The sequence below is a fragment of the Lactuca virosa genome, chromosome 5, assembly GCF_052849685.1.
Source record: "Lactuca virosa cultivar CGN04683 chromosome 5, Lactuca_virosa_CGN04683_v6, whole genome shotgun sequence".
Classification (NCBI taxonomy): Eukaryota; Viridiplantae; Streptophyta; class Magnoliopsida; order Asterales; family Asteraceae; genus Lactuca; species Lactuca virosa.
The window spans coordinates 160,048,066-160,055,674 of NC_136430.1; the positions used below are offsets into that span (position 1 = coordinate 160,048,066).

Here is a 7,609-nt window from a genome sequence, read left to right on the forward strand (position 1 = left end):
TTTTGTTCGAATAATATTTTTTACGGTTTGTTTGAATGCATTTTTTTTAATATTTTGTTTTTTTATAGGAAAATTAAGTAATCTAATCATTTTTGTATTGCATTTTATAAAAAATAACTGCTTATTGTTTTATTTTTTTTAAAAAACAACCATGTAGTGTGGAATATATTCTGGACTTGTATTATTAAATGTGTCAGATCTCTGTACTATGGTCCCCTTTTTATATATATATATATATATATATATATATATATATATATATATATATATATATATATATATATGTACTGTGGTCCTCTTATATATATCATGTCAAAAGATTGTCTAGAACACCCATTATGTATTATGTTTCAAACTTTTTTTTGGATTTCTCCGTTCCGCACTGCTCCGACTTTGAAGATTATCTTCTACCAGTAAAGAGCCCCAACATTTGTAGGTATGCGTCAAATTTTTATATGATTACAGGTCATTACACGTTTAAAATTAAGTTGAAGTGTTTTTAATATGATTTTATTTGATTAATTCCAATTAATCACAATTAACCATCGAAATTGAAGTAAAACGAATTATTTCCAATTAATCACATAATATTACAAAAAACACTTCAACTTTATTTTGAACATATAATCAATCAAAAAATTGACACATACCTACAAATGTTGGAACTCTTCACCGGTAGAAGACAATTTTTGAAGTTGGAATAGCGCCAAACGGAGAAAGTCCAAAACAAAGTACGAAATGGGTGTTCTCGACAAGGACCATAGTACTGGGTCAAATTTGACCTGTTTAATAATACGATCCAAAATGTAAGCATTTGAGACTAATTGGTTATTTAAAAAAAATTAAAAGTGGTGGTATTAGCAACAAGAGTGTGATTTTTTTATTATCAGATTGAGGTGAGTATCCTCACTATACTTGTGGGTAGAATGTACCAATGCCGACCCTTTGGATTATGTTGTAGGAGGTTGTCTTCGTGACACTTATCGATATGCTTGTATGTGTTCGTTGTCTTTGTGACTCTTGCTAGTATGACTGTATGCTTAGATGTAGGGGGTGAAGTAGACCCGTACCGATTGAAAGATACTGAAGGATTCGGAAGGGACTCAGCAAGTCAGAAGGGACTCAGCAAGTCAGAAGGGACTCAGAGAATCGAAAGGGACTCAGGGGTGAAATAGACCCGTTACAGCTTTAGGCTGATATGTATGTATGGTATGTGATATTTTGGGGAATTCACTAAGCTTTGTGCTTACGGTTTATATTTAAATGTTTTTCAGGTACTTCCGATTCAAAAGGGAATGGCCCGACATGATCCCATCGCATCCACTTCTGTTGGCATTTTATGATTTTGGGATTGTACGATGATAACTATATTTATACTATGACATACTTTGATGGTTTTTGAAATATATAGTTGATGGTTTGGTTGATTTTAAACAAAATTTTTACTTAGTATTTTTGGGCTATTAAATTTCCTCTACCTATGCAACCTTCCATAAAATTAATTCCATGTTGCAGCTTAGCTTTCATAACCAAAAGAGAACCATTGGAGACTCTTACCCAATCACCCTTTCCAAAATACTTCAGTCCATCCTTGGCCAAATTGCTAAGAGAGATCAGATTCTTTCGAAGATCTAGTACATACAATCAGTCTATTTCCTGACCATACCATCATGCATCTTAATCTGTACTGTGCCACTGACCTTTACCCTACTCATCCAATCATCACACATCTTGACTGTGCCATTGCACTCTTTAAATGAGTCGAACCACTCATGATTATACATCATATGAGAAGATGCTCCAGAGTCCAAGATCCAAGCATCAACAGAACTAGTTATACATACAATCAAAGCTTCATCATCATCTCCTTCAATATAATTCCCTTAAACCGCAACAACATTTTCGTTGTTTCTTGATTCAACCCCATTATTCCCTTTCCTTAGCAATGGAAAATCTCTTCTAAAGTGCCCCATTTCCTTATAGTTATAACATCTAATGTTGGCCTTAGATTCAGAACTTGACTTCTATTTGTTACCTCTACCTTTACATGATATTCTTCCTCAACATGCGAACAAACTGAAACTGGAAACTTCTTCTCCAACTAAAACTTTTTTTTTTCAGTTACTTGGACATCAAATAATCCTTCACATCATTCACTATGATTGTTGTCCTATCATGTAGGATGGTATCAATGAAATTCTCATAAGAATTCAGCAGTAAACGTAAGAGGATAATTGCTTTATCTTCATCTCAATCTTTACATTCACACCTTGTAAATCCAAGATGATCCTATGAAGTTATCTAGATGATCCTTCACTTAGGTGTTTTCTGATATCCTAAGTGTATACAAATGTTGCTTCTGGTAGAGCCTGTTCGTCAGGGAATTTTCTGATACTTGTCACACAATTTCTCCAAAATCCCATCAACACTCTTTTGGTCCACGACATCTGTCAATACTTTGTCTGTCAAACTCAACATAATAGCATTATGCGCTCTTACCATAATATCCACCTTCTTATCAGCCGCTATGTCCTTTGGTCATTTCGCTTATGCTTTCAGTTCCACTGTGCATCCTTGTTGAACGAGAAGAGCCTTCATCTTTACCTTCCACGAAGTGAAATCGTTCGAACCATTAAACTTCTCTAAATCGAACTTGTGAGATGCCATCTTCAATCAACACAACACCAACCTTAACTCGGATACCACTTGTTAGGGAAACCAGACGAAACCAAAAGTGGTACAACACAACACCAACATAAGGAACACATGTGGCACACCAGGAACATGTGTGGCACATCAAGTCACCTAATGACACATCATGATGCTCTAGTGGCGTATCATGATGATTAGTGGCACATCCATGCTTCAACAATACATCAGTAGAACATCAATACTCCAAAGTACACCATGACACACTAGAGTGTTGCATGTTCCTATATGTTGACACATCCTTCTTTAAGATGGCACATCCTCCTTCAAAGTGGCACATCATCCATCAAGATGGCACATCCTCCTTATAGATGGCTCATCTTGATTCCAAAGTGTCATACCTTGTCTATAGGTGACACACCCTCTTCCTAAATGGCACATCCAACATTCTAAGTGGCACATCCACTCTTAGAGTGGCACATCTTCATCATGGATGACACATCCATGCTCCAAGATGCTCCATTCCTTTCCCAGGTGCTCCATACCCCCTTTAAGATGATCAATTCCTTTGTCACATGAACCATTCCCTTCTCAGATAGCCTGTTCCTTTGTCATATGCTCCATTGAGTTCCGAGTGCCCATTGAATCTAAATGCTCCCTGAAAATGCTCAGGTCACATTTAACAGTTCTTAATTTTTTTTTTTTAAAATTTTTTCGTTTCTTATGTTGATTGATATAGTTCTTATCACTTGGCAGCCATGAAGTGTATCTTTTTTACATCTTCAGAGATCTTACTGTGAGGTTATGTGTATCTTTTTTACATCTTCAAATCTTCTTGTGATGTTATGAAGATGTTGTAGACCATTCATATAAGTTCTTTTGGGAAGGAAGCTTGAAAAACATAAACTAACTTGGGATGCATAAAATAACGGTTTGAATGTCTAGGAGAAAGTGAGTTTGGACTTAGAATACTAACCACATATAACTTATCACATATTTGTATAACTGCTTGTGGTGTTTTTTGGCAGAAGATTTGGGGGAAGATTTGTCAGTGTATATAGCAATTTGGACAACTGCAACATTCCTTTCAATTTTTTTTCTATAATTATTGGTTTGAGAAGTAATATATATGATGTTCTAAATGGATTATTGTGGAATGAATTCACAATTTCATAATCTTTTTAAAGGTTGTTTGGTAATTTGTAGATGGAGTCCGAATGCATAATTAGTCAGCAGATTTGTATGATAGATGAGAGATTAGTTTTAATGATAATTGGAGACAAGATCCATAAAGAAGTTGAGAGGGAGATTAGAGGATGTGATGCGGAAGTTTGGTCGGTTGATTTTGAAGGCTATGTGCTAAAAGTAAATATGCCCCTAAAATTTTGGATTATTTACGGATAACGATGGATTAACAAAACATACGATGGATATCAATAGATTAGTTACTGATTTGCCACCGATTAATGAGGGATTAGCAACGGATAAGTGACAATTTAACAATGGGTTAGTGACATGTTATCGAAAAATTAAAATTTCTGGCCAATGGGCTTGTGCGGTCGCATATTTGGCACCTCCTTAAGACCGGCCCTGGTCATGTCTCAAAACTTAACTTTTTCTAGCATCTTGTTAGTTTTTTTTACAACCTAAAAGCTTACCTTCTTTTTATTAAAAAGGGAAATGGCTTTTTCAGCTGGTGCGCAGTAGCGCACTTCCGTTTTCCCTTGACTAGTAGGGGTCCCGTGGTTCCTATGCCCCTTTCCTTGCCGCCAAACCACTAGGAGAGTCAGCAAGCTAGCTTGCTCGCATTCTAGAAACGGTAACTTCCGTGCCCTTCCTGCCTACTGAAATGGATGTGAATGATCGTGACAGCTCTTAAAATCCTATTCAGTTAGTTTTTTTTTACAACCTAATAAATTTATGGTTAAAAAATAGGATAAGTATATTACATTTTGTTAAAAATCAATTGTTACATGAAAGAATTTTCTTTAGTCATACTTTTCAGTTTATAACATGTCTTGCGCCTGCTTGAATGATTTTCATAATTGTCACTTATTCAATTCTTTTCATGGATGGATAAATAACTTGATAATTTTCAAGAATAGGACATGTTAACTAATTGAAATTAAATGCGAAAAAATGACAAGCAACCCAAAGACTTGATGAACTGCAAATCCATCAGAGCCATCAAGGTCAAAGCCCAAATTTGAATTATATTAAAGTTTCGTTGCTGGTCCCTCCCAAGTCCATCGCTAAAAGCTATTAATTAGGTAGAGGTTGATGATTCCGTCGTTGAAGACCTGTTACTAGTAGTGTCTAGTACAAGTTGTCCTTATTATTAATATTCATGTCTTTTTCAAAAATTGCGAATACCAAATATTGCTCCAGCATTTCAGCTATTTAAGAACTTAAGTGCTCATTTAACGAGTGTATCATCTGTGTCTACAATGGAAATCTATCTCATCACTTACATAGCCCTTGCCACTGTGGTCTTCTTTCATTTTAAGTTTATTGCAACCCGTAAGACATCCAAGAGAAACCTCCCTCCTGAGCCATGGGGACTTCCCATCATCGGACACATGCATCATTTGATTGGTACGTACGATTGTTTCTGCCCGCATGTACACACATTACTTCCACTCATGCATCACGTTATTCTGTTTGTTTATGACTAAAAAAATACACATCTTCTGACAAACTTATAGGTACCTTGCCACATCGTAGTATTACAAACTTAGCCAGGAAGTATGGTACTTTTTTGCATCTACGATTTGGCGAGGTCTCCACAATCGTGGTGTCCTCCCCAAAATTGTCCAAGGAGGTTTTGACAGCTTATGATTTGACGTTTGCAGATAGGCCCCATAATTTAACTGCTGAAGTTGTTGTATATCAAAGATGAGATATCATCTTTTCTCCCTATGGTGAGTACTGGAGGCAATTGCGTAGGCTTTGCACCATGGAGCTCTTGAGTGCCAAGAAAGTGAAGTCTTTTCGGTCTCTTCGTGAGGAGGAGTCATGGTATCTTGTTCAAGATATTCGATCATCAGGGTCAGAGAGACCGATCAATCTCTCATACATCATTTTCAGCAGGATGGCAGTAATAATAAGTAGGGCAGCATTCGGTAAAGGACTCAAGGACCCCACAGAGTTTATAGATTTAATAAACAGAATAGTAACGGAAACGGGAGGTTTTGATGTGGCTGATATTTTTCCTTCCAAAACATTTATTCATCACCTTTCAGGTAAGAGGTCTAGGTTAGCCAAGATACACAATAGAGTTGAGAATGTTGTTAATAAAATATTGGCTGAAAGCCTAAGCAACCAGTCCAACACATCAGAGGAAAGCTTGCTTGATATTTTGCTTAGGCTCAAAGATGGCATTGAGTTCCCTTTGACAATTGATAACGTAAAAGCTGTGATTTTGGTATGTATTCATGTAATATATTTCTTTTCCTATTGATTATATATCAATAATAGTGACTTTTCATTGGATGTAACTATATATATCGTTGGATGAAATACTACAGGATGTTTGGAGCTGGTGCGGACACGTCAGCTGCCACAATTGAATGGGCTCTTTCAGAAGTGATAAGAAGTCCCAGAGTATTGGAGAAACTGCAAACTGAATTGAGGCAAGTGCTAAATGGAAAAGAAAAGATCCAAGAAGAAGATATTCAAGATCTCAGCTACTTAAACCAAGTAATCAAAGAAACATTAAGGTTGCACCCTCCAATACCCTTAGTTATGCCAAGAGAGGCTAGGGAGACATGTGTTTTGGCTGGGTACGATATTCCAAAGAAAAGCAAACTTATTATCAATGTCTTTGCAATAAACAGGGACCCAGAATACTGGAATGATCCTGAAAGTTTTATACCAGAGAGGTTTGAAAACAATCCCACTAATATCCTCGGTGAAGACTATGAGTATCTACCATTTGGGGCTGGGAGAAGAATGTGCCCTGGAATTGGCCTAGGTTTAGTCAATATTTGGCTCCCTCTCGCTAATATACTTTATAACTTCAACTGGAAACTTCCCGATGGGGAAAAGAATGAAGATCTAGACATGTCGGAGTGCTTTGGCGCTGCTGTTCATAGAAAATCTGGGTTAATTTTAGTACCAAGCATTTAATACTATTGTCAAAATCAAGTATTTCTGTAGATGCCTTGGATTATGAAATTGCAAAACTTATTTTATCCATTCTGTCTTCTTAGTTCACTGTGTAGTTAAAATGGATAATAATAATTACATATTCTCCAACATATCGGTTCCTTTCTTTTTGCCAATACGTGAAGTAGAAAACGATCTTTTATCTTCAAATGCAATGGTAATATTGCTTATTTATTTATTTTTGTTGAATTATGAGAATTTAATATTCCAAACTTATAATTCTTTATATCCTTTTTGTATCCTTTTTAATATTTATTTTGTTATAGATTGTGTATTGTGTTTGTTATGGTTTGGTGCAGGAGGGTTTATTGTGTGTATTTTATATAAGTGTTGGACTGGGGATAATAAAGTGGTAAAAGTGAGAAACACACGGGTTATACCCGACCCAAATTCAAATGGTTGATCCGGTTTTTTGTTCAGATGTATAAATGATGCTTTGGGTGGAAACTGTAGATACATACACACACATTCTTCTTCATACATATATTTCTATCTCTCTCGTTATTAGGGTTTGATGTTCTTGAGTTTTACTTTCTGATCTTAATCTGTTCTTCGAGTTGAGAGCAGGTTAGATGAGTGGTTTGTAGTGAGGTTCATTGTAGAGAGCAGAACGATTTATTGTGTGAGGTTTGGTTGTAAGTTTTTCTTGAAAATCAACTGGTTCTTAATCAATAAGAGCTGTTGATGTTGTGCAATCTTGTGTGTTCATGTGTTTGTGTTTCTTTTGATGGTATCAGAGCCGAGTTACGGCGATTTGTGATCTGTTTTCGTCTAGATCGGGTTAGGGTTTTCA

At 36.0% G+C, this 7,609-nt stretch overlaps 1 long non-coding RNA gene and 1 pseudogene across 1 annotated transcript; both read left to right on the forward strand.

Moving 5' to 3' along the window:
* Positions 1–176: 176 nt before the first annotated feature.
* On the forward strand, positions 177–1,404 carry LOC145115826 (uncharacterized). Its single transcript, XR_013711720.1, has 2 exons — positions 177–1,200; positions 1,275–1,404. It is a non-coding gene; the product is annotated as an uncharacterized LOC145115826 (long non-coding RNA).
* Positions 1,405–5,096: 3,692 nt separating this feature from the next.
* On the forward strand, positions 5,097–6,823 carry LOC145111921 (germacrene A hydroxylase pseudogene; annotated as a pseudogene).
* Positions 6,824–7,609: the final 786 nt, after the last annotated feature.